The 10,000-nt window shown below is 45.8% G+C and overlaps 1 pseudogene; it reads right to left on the minus strand.

Moving 5' to 3' along the window:
- Positions 1-2,304: 2,304 nt before the first annotated feature.
- The window catches only part of LOC139754971 (angiotensin-converting enzyme-like), a 48,961-nt pseudogene continuing 41,265 nt past the window's right edge, over positions 2,305-10,000 (minus strand).

Consider the following 10,000-nt stretch of genomic DNA (forward strand, 5'->3'; position numbering starts at 1 on the left):
GATGCAAAAAAAAAAATCATTTTTTGACCTTTTTTTTAGTCTGTTATCTTACATGTACCAAATTTATGGTTTTAATTAATTCATCTTTATTAACTTCTTGATTATCCATTCTTGCATCTTCTTGGCCAGCTAGGTTCACTCATTTGTCACTTGTCGATAAAATGGCCCTACTTTCTCTCTTTCGTTCTCTTAAAACTCTGGTTTTTTTTTCGCTTGGAGAAAGATGTCATTATATTCTATTTTGCTTTGTCGCTGTCTCCCGCGTTAGCAAGGTAGCGCAAGGAAACAGACGAAAGAATGGCCCAACCCACCCACATACACATGTATATACATACACGTCCACACACGCAAAAATATATACCTATACATCTCAATGTATACATATATATACACACACAGAAATATACATATATACACATGTACATAATTCATACTGTCTGCCTTTATTCATTCCCATCGCCACCTCGCCACACATGGAATAACATCCCCCTCCCCCCTCATGTGTGCGAGGTAGCGCTAGGAAAAGACAACAAAGGCCCCATTCGTTCACACTCAGTCTCTAGCTGTCATGACATAATGCACCGAAACCACAGCTCCCTTTCCACATCCAGGCCCCACAGCACTTTCCATGGTTTACCCCAGACACCAGAGTTTTTGAATCTATTTGGCCACATATTTCTTCTCTCGCAAAAAAAAAGAAGAAGTTTTTGATATGTTTGTTTATGTGTGTGTGTGTGTGTGTGTGTGTGTGTGTGTGTGTGTGTTTGTGTGTGTAGTGTTATTGTGTCTATATAACAGTGATTAATATAGCCGATAAAGATATAGAGAATGTCATGTTGAATTTAAGAAAGCTTCCACACACACACACACTCTCTCTCTCTCTCTCTCTCTCTCTCTCTCTCTCTCTCTCTCTCTCTCTCTCTCTCTCTCTCTCTCTCTCTCTCTCTATTTTTTCTTCCGAGGGCAATATAGACAACATAAAAGACTCGAACCTGTCCTTAGATCCAGGATCCCAGATAACACACGAAAAAAGAAAAATAAATGAAAAAAAATAAAAACCATATCAAGATAACACACGAAAAAAAGACACACGAAAGTAAAGAAATTAGAAATAAAAACCATATCAAGATAACACACGAAAATAAAGAAATTAGAAATAAAAACTATATCAAGAAGGCCTTTTTTATTGAAAGAATATTCGTACAGATTATAATGTTAACCTTAAACAATACTTTAATACAGGACAATGTAAGATTACCTAAGAGCTAGTAGTGCCAGTGTACTGGGGATAAAAACAGGGGGAGGGATGTGTGTGTGTGTGTGTGTGTGTGTGTGTTTAGTGGGGTTGACAGAATACGTTTGAAAATAAGGCTCCGTCAGTTTACACTTTAGGTGGTTGTACTGGGCATGTAATTAGCCAGCGTGCATCGATCCTAGCTTGCTGGTTCTGTCGACCAATAGCTAAAGATTGATGAACAGCTGGGTTGACTGTGGGCCGACGGCCGCAACTAGGCTCGACCCTGGGCGGCCCGTGAACCGTGAACCACTACACCACGGAGGTCCATATATATATATATATATATATATATATATATATATATATATATATATATATATATATATATATATATATATATATATATATATATATATTCCTATGAGTCCACGGGGAAAATGAAACACGACAAGTTCCCAAGTGCACTTTCGTGTAATAATCACATCATATATATATATATATATATATATATATATATATATATATATATATATATATATATATATATATATATATATATATATATATGCTGTTGCATTTTAAAGGAAGAAGAAATATATTAAGTTGAAAACTCTTAAGACATGAACACCATTATTTGCAATAGTTATCGACTAACACATTTACACTTAATCTCATATATATATATATATATATATATATATATATATATATATATATATATATATATATATATATATATATATATATATATAGATACTTTAAGCACACACAGACACACAGACACGCTCATTCCTTGACCAGCTACTGATGGGAGCGTCACTGTGTGTGTGCGTGTGTGGGTTTATCTTTTTCTCTTTCTCACAAAAATAATGTTTTGATTTTGCTCCCAAGTTAAACTACGCTCCCTTTTTTTTTTTTTTTCTATTTTCCTTTCTTTCTTTTACCCGAAGATAGACACGCGGGAGCCATGACCAGCTGCTTTCCGGAGCGCAAGTGTAAAAGGACTCCCTTATCATGTAGGCAAATCATAGGCTTTTGGCGTCGAAATGCCCCTCTAGCGCACCACCCTCTAGCGCACCACCCTCTAGCGCACCACCTTCTAGCGCACCACCCTCTAGCGCACCACCCTCTAGCGCACCACCCTCTAGCGCACCACCCCCACACACACGCTCGCGCTGGCTGGCTGGTCTCCCTCCACATCGTGCGCTGGCGTCTCAGTCACCACTCTCAGTCCTTCGCTGGGGTAGTGCTGAGTTCGATGGTCGTGCTCGAGACTGGCTCACTCGACTGATGGCCGCCCACTGCTTCCCCCTCCTCTGTGGCGGAGGCCTTCTTCCTCTTCTTCTTCTGCTTCTTCTGGCCGATAATATAGGCTACGACGACCACCACTACCATGATGGCTAGCACCACACCCACCACAATGGGTACTGTAGCCGGGATGTATTTGGGTTCGATCTTCATGTATTGATCCACTTGCCCTTCGTCCCATGAGATCTGCAGGAATAATAATGATAATAATAATGATAATTATAATGATAATTATAATGATAATGATACTTAATGACTAGGTTGAGGTGACTGAACGCCGTTTCCAGGGTTCGAATCCAACCCATGATGTATATACATCGGTATATATGTAAATATATAGTGGTAGAGGATGTGTGGATCAGGTGTTTGCTTTGAAGAATGTATGTGAGAAATACTTAGAAAAGCAAATGGATTTGTATGTAGCATTTATGGATCTGGAGAAGGCATATGATAGAGTTGATAGAGATGCTCTGTGGAAGGTATTAAGAATATATGGTGTGGGAGGCAAGTTGTTAGAAGCAGTGAAAAGTTTTTATCGAGGATGTAAGGCATGTGTACGTGTAGGAAGAGAGGAAAGTGATTGGTTCTCAGTGAATGTAGGTTTGCGGCAGGGGTGTGTGATGTCTCCATGGTTGTTTAATTTGTTTATGGATGGGGTTGTAAGGGAGGTGAATGCAAGAGTTTTGGAAAGAGGGGCAAGTATGAAGTCTATTGTGGATGAGAGAGCTTGGGAAGTGAGTCAGTTGTTGTTCGCTGATGATACAGCGCTGGTGGCTGATTCATGTGAGAAACTGCAGAAGCTGGTGACTGAGTTTTGGTAAGGTGTGTGAAAGAAGAAAGTTAAGAGTAAATGTTAATAAGAGCAAGGTTATTAGGTACAGTAGGGTTGAGGGTCAAGTCAATTGGGAGGTGAGTTTGAATGGAGAAAAACTGGAGGAAGTGAAGTGTTTTAGATATCTGGGAGTGGATCTGGCAGCGGATGGAAACATGGAGGCGGAAGTGAATCATAGGGTGGGGGAGGGGGCGAAAATCCTGGGGGCCTTGAAGAATGTGTGGAAGTCGAGAACATTATCTCGGAAAGCAAAAATGGGTATGTTTGAAGGAATAGTGGTTCCAACAATGTTGTACGGTTGAGAGGCGTGGGCTATGGATAGAGTTGTGCGCAGGAGGATGGATGTGCTGGAAATGAGATGTTTGAGGACAATGTGTGGTGTGAGGTGGTTTGATCGAGTAAGTAATGTAAGGGTAAGAGAGATGTGTGGAAATAAAAAGAGCGTGGTTGAGAGAGCAGAAGAGGGTGTTTTGAAATGGTTTGGTCACATGGAGAGAATGAGTGAGGAAAGATTGACCAAGGGGATATATGTGTCGGAGGTGGAGGGAACGAGGAGAAGTGGGAGACCAAATTGGAGGTGGAAAGATGGAGTGAAAAAGATTTTGAGTGATCGGGGCCTGAACATGCAGGAGGGTGAAAGGCGGGCAAGGAATAGAGTGAATTGGATCGATGTGGTATACCGGGGTTGACGTGCTGTCAGTGGATTGAATCAGGGCATGTGAAGCGTCTGGGGTAAACCATGGAAAGTTGTGTTGGGCCTGATTGTGGAAAGGGGGCTGTGGTTTCGGGCATTATTGCATGACAGCTGGAGACAGCTGGAGTGTGAACGAATGGGGCCTTTGTTATCTTTTCCTAGCGCTACCTCGCACACATGAGGGGGGAGGGGGATGGTATTCCATGTGTGGCGAGGTGGCGATGGGAATGAATAAAGGCAGACAGTGTGAATTGTGTGCATGGGTATATATGTATGTGTCTGTGTGTGTATATATATGTGTACATTGAGATGTATAGGTATGTATATTTGCGTGTGTGGACGTGTGTGTATGTACATGTGTATGGGGGTGGGTTGGGCCATTTCTTTCGTATGTTTCCTTGCGCTACCTCGCAAATGCGGGAGACAGCGACAAAGCAAAATAAATAAATAAATAAATAAATAAATAAATATAGGGGATAGGGGATTAAGAATACTTCCCACGTATTCCCTGCGTGTCGTAGAAGGCGACTAAAAGGGGAGGGAGCGGGGGGCTGGAAATCCTCCCCTCTCGTTTTTTTTTTTTAATTTTCCAAAAGAAGGAACAGAGAAGGGGGCCAGGTGAGGATATTCCAAAAAAGGCCCAGTCCTCTGTTCTGAACGCTACCTCGCTAACGCGGGAAATGGCAAATAGTTTAAAAGAAAGAAAATATATATATATATATATATATATATATATATATATATATATATATATATATATATATATATATATATATATATATATATATATATACATATACACACATGTATATGTATATGGAATGTATATGTATGTATATGTGCGTGCGAGGGCGTTAATGTATATACATGTGTATGTAAATGCATTGAGCCATTCCTCGTGTACGTATTTCCTTGCGCTACCTCGCTCACGCGGGAGACGGCGGCTATGTATAGATATATATATATATATATAAACATATAAACATTCCACCGAAATGCTTCGATCCCCCTGGAATTCACTTCCTCCACACACACACACACACACACACACACACTCTCGCCCCTCTCTCTCTCTGAAGTCACTAAGTTAACCACCGTTAGGCAGATGGCGAGACTGGCAACTATATTGTGTTTTGGCGTCTCTTCCAAAGCCGTGGTGAGGCGCGTGAGTTTCGCTTCTTGGTTACGTTTCTATTGTTTTGGGTTCCTAGCGGCCACAACACCCCTAGGGATGTGTTAGTCCACCCAGACCACTGGGGCTTGATGGATGTACCCAGTGCGTCTGTGTTTGTACCAAAACTTTGCTTTTCTTTTCTTATTTTTTCTGTGTTTTTCGAAGGGCAGTGTGACCCTAGTGTGTTGTGCGTGAGGTATATAGTGTGTGCCGACATACCAGGAGGGGAAATAGAGAAAAAGGAAAACAATTGGGTAATTATGGCTGTCCGCTCGTTAAAGGCGTTGCTAACTGTCGTACGCTTGTTTGACTAATGTAAACACTGGGTCTGTGTGGGTGTTTTCGTGCCAGCGTTCGTGACGAGAGAGAGAGAGAGAGAGAGAGAGAGAGAGGAGAGAGAGGTTGACAGTCATATCTGTGTCCATTTGGATAAAGAAATGAAATTAGTGATGTGTGTGTGTGACGCTCGATGTGAAACAGTGAACGAGACCTCGAAAGCTATGTTTGACGTTCGATGTGAACCAGTGAACGAAACCGTTTAACCCTAGATATGAACCAGTGAACGAAACCGTTCAACCCTAGATATGAACCAGTGAACGAAACCGTTTAACCCTAGATATGAACCAGTGAACGAAACCGTTCAACCCTAGATATGAACCAGTGAACGAAACCGTTTAACCCTAGATATGAACCAGTGAACGAAACCTCGAAAGCCTATGTTTCACCACAGCTGTGAATCAGTGAACGAGACCTCGAAAGCCTATGTTTCACCCTACATATGAACCAGTGAACGAGACCTCGAAAGCCTATGTTTCACCCTAGATATGAACCAGTGAACAAGACCTCGAAAACCTATGTTTCACCCTAGATATGAACCAGTGAACGAAACCCCTGAAGCCTATGTTTGACCCAAGCTATGAATCAGTGAACGAGACCTCGAAGCCTAGTAGGAGGTTCTAGGTAAGTAGAGTTTGTATTGCTTTATTGAACTTCGTATCTTTAGTTTTGATTGCATTTATTTAGAGTTATATTGAATATTAATGTATTCATTACATATGCATGTTTTTTCCTCTTTTTTTGCTCATATTTCGAGTCTTAGAAATTTCCTTCTCGTTTCTCGTAAACGTTTATGTAAAAAGAGATGTAAAAGAGACTGTAAATGAAGTCGTGAGAATCAAGTTGATGTAAAAAAAAAGAGGAAAAACACCATTTTCTGTATGTGTGTGTGTGTGTGTGTGTGTGTGAATCTATATTACCGTAAATAGTGTAAAGCCGTAAATGGTGTAAACATTTTTTTTTTTCTTTTTTTATCGTTTGAGTGAAGCGGGTCGAGACTGTGTTCGAAACACTGGGTCGAGACTGTGTTCGAAACACTGGGTCGAGACTGTGTTCGAAACACTGGGTCGAGACTGCGTTCGAAACACTGGGTCGAGACTGCGTTCGAAACACTGGGTCGAGACTGTGTTCAAAACACTGGGTCGAGACTGTGTTCGAAACACCGAGCGAGTCGTGGGGTTCAGTCAAAGGGTTCATTTCAGAAGCTGATATCGATGTAGGGTCGTACACGACCTCCGACATTCGCCTACAGTAATGGTGTATATGCATTACCCGACTCATACAGCGGTGGCTTCATACAACACCCTTTTGATACAGTACCGACCTCATACAGTACCGACCTCATACAGTACTGACCTCATACAGTACTGACCTCATACAGGAAAGACTTCATACAGCATTGATCTCATACACTACCTCCCTCATACAATACCAAACTCATACAGTACCAACCCTATACACTACCGGCCCTATACAGTACCGGCCCTATACAGTACCGGCCCTATGGAGTTTCCAGGTCTACTACAACAGTTTCCAGATCTACCACATTAGTTTCCAGGTCTTCTATAAGTTTCCAGGTCCTCTACATCAGTTTCTAGGTCTCCCACATTAGTTTCCAGGTCTCCCACAACAGTTTCCAGGTCTGTAACAGTTTCCAGGCCCCCACAACAGTTTCCAGGTCTCCCACAAGTTTCCACGTCCCCTACATCAGTTTCCAGGTGCTCTACATTAGTTTTCAGGTCCCCTACATCAGTTTCCAGGTCCCCTACATCAGTTTCCACGTCCCCACAACAGTTTCCAGGTCCCCTATATCAATTTCCACGTCCCCTATATCAGTTTCCAGGTCCCCACAACAGTTTCCAGGCCCCCTACATCAGTTTCCAGGTCTACAACAGTTTCCAGGTCCCCTTCATCAGTTTCCAGGTCTCCTACACCAGTTTCCAGGTCTCCCACAACAGTTTCCAGGTCTCCCACACCAGTTCCCTGGTCTCCCACAAGTTTCCACGTCCCCTACATCAGTTTCCAGGTCTCCTATATCAGTATCCAGGTCTCCTACACCAGTTTCCAGGTCCCCTACATCAGTTTCCAGGTCTCCCACAACAGTTTCCAGGTCCCCTATATCAGTTTCCAGGTCCCCTATATCAGTTTCCAGGTCCTCTACACCAGTTTCCAGGCCCCCTACATCAGTTTCCAGGTCTACAACAGTTTCCAGGTCCCCTTCATCAGTTTCCAGGTCTCCTACACCAGTTTCCAGGTCTCCCACAACAGTTTCCAGGTCTCCCACACCAGTTCCCTGGTCTCCCACACCACGACAGTCATACACTACCCCTCTCCCCCGGCGGTTCTCTTCCCTTAGGGGCCAACCAACCTCCATTCCAGGCAGCGCCCCTCGACCTGCATTCCAGGGAGAGCGCCTCGACCTCCATTCCAGGTAGCGCCCCTCGACCTCCATGCAAGGGAGCGCCACCGACCTCCATTCCAGGGAGAGCGCCCCGCCCCTCGACCTCCATTCCAGGGAGAGCGCCCTTCAGCCTCCATTCCAGGAAGCGCCCCCAGACCTCTACTCCAGGGAGAGCAGCGCCCCTCGACCTCCATTCCAGGGAGCGTCACCGACCTCCATTCAAGGGAGAGCGCCCCGCGCCCCTCGACCTCCACTCCAGGGAGCGGGAGAGCGCCCCTCGACCTCCATTCCAGGGAGCAGCAGCGCCCCTGGCCCCCCATTCCAGGGAGCGCCCCGCGCCCCTCGACCTCCATTCCAGGGAGAGCAGCGCCCCTCGACCTCCATTCCAGGGAGCAGCAGCCCCCCTCGACCTCCATTCCAGGGAGCAGCAGCCCCCCTGGCCCCCCATTCCAGGAAGCGCCCCGCGCCCCTCGACCTCCATTCAAGGGAGCAGCGCCCCTCGACCTCCATTCCAGGGAGGAGCAGCGCCCCTCGACCTCCATTCCAGGGAGAGCAGCGCCCCGCCCTGGCCCTCCACTCCAGGGAACGGCGCCCCTCGATCTCCATTCCAGGGAGCGCCCCGCGCCCCCAGACCTCCATTCCAGGGAGGAGCAGCAGCGCCCCCTCGACCTCCTCTCCCTTCATTCCAGGACGCCCTCCACAGCTGGCCCCCTTCCCTCCCAAGTCCCACTTACCTTAATATCCTTTCCGTCTAAGAAATCGTCGAGGTGATCCTCGAGGGGCTTGAAGTAAGCGAGGAGGTTCTGAGCCGTCATCCTCCCGTCGCTGTCCAGGAAGTCCGCCAGCTGGTCTCGCCAGGGCTCCGACGCCCCCTTCTGCAGGAAGGTCCTGGAGTGAGAGGGAGAGTGAGTGAGAGGAAGGGAGGGAGTGTGGGAGAGAGGGTGTGAGTGAGTGAATGGGTGATGTTGACGGTATAGGACTGATTGTGGACAGATGGCTCACATCCAGTCATGTAGGGGAATGGTGACATGATGGTGTGTTTAGAGAGGGGTGATGGTGACGATTAAGGGTTATAATATGGTGACAAATGATAGTATGTTTAGAGAGGGGTTAATGGTGATCAGAGATGGCCCATCACTCAGCCTCCTTCTATATACTCACTTGAGGGCTGACCCAGCCTCCCTCTATATACTCACTTGAGGGCTGACCCAGCCTCCCTCTATATACTCACTTAAGGGCTGACCCAGCCTCCCTCTATATACTCACTTGAGTGCTGACCCAGCCTCCCTCTATATACTCAGACCCAGCCTCCCTCTATATACTCACATGAGTGCTGGCCCAGCCTCCCTGTATACACTCAGACCCAGCCTCCCTCTACTCATTTGAGGGCTGACCCAGCCTCCCTCTATATACTCAGACCCAGCCTCCCTCTATATACTCACATGAGTGCTGACCCAGCCTCCCTGTATACACTCAGACCCAGCCTCCCTCTACCCATTTGAGGGCTGACCCTGCCTCCCTCTATATACTCAGACCCAGCCTCCCTCTATATACTCACTTGAGTGCTGACCCAGCCTCCCTGTATATACTCAGACCCAGCCTCCCTCTACTCATTTGAGGGCTGACCCAGCCTCCCTCTATATACTCACTTGAGCGCTGACCCAGCCTCCATCTGGTTGTATATGTCACAGTTGAAGACGCTTCCTGAGTCGTCGCTGAGCTGGGCGACGTCACAGAGACGTTGGTGGAATGAGAACTGAAGCATATGCGCCACGAAGTACCTGAAGGAGGAAGAGGTGGTGATGGAGGTGATGGTTAAAGTCTTGCTCAAGTGTGAGGTGACGGTTCTGTGAGCAGTTCGCGAGATATGTAAATGGGTTTTTCAACACACAGTCGTGGAGTGCAGTGAAGGGGGGGTTGGAGGTTGGTGTATGGGTAATGTTTATGTAAACCAGTTTTAAGGAAGGGGACGAGTGGTGATGGTTAGTGATGGAGAGGAATGGTTTGTTGGTTAGTGA

Source organism: Panulirus ornatus, chromosome 18, assembly GCF_036320965.1.
Source record: "Panulirus ornatus isolate Po-2019 chromosome 18, ASM3632096v1, whole genome shotgun sequence".
In the NCBI taxonomy this organism is placed as follows: Eukaryota; Metazoa; Arthropoda; class Malacostraca; order Decapoda; family Palinuridae; genus Panulirus; species Panulirus ornatus.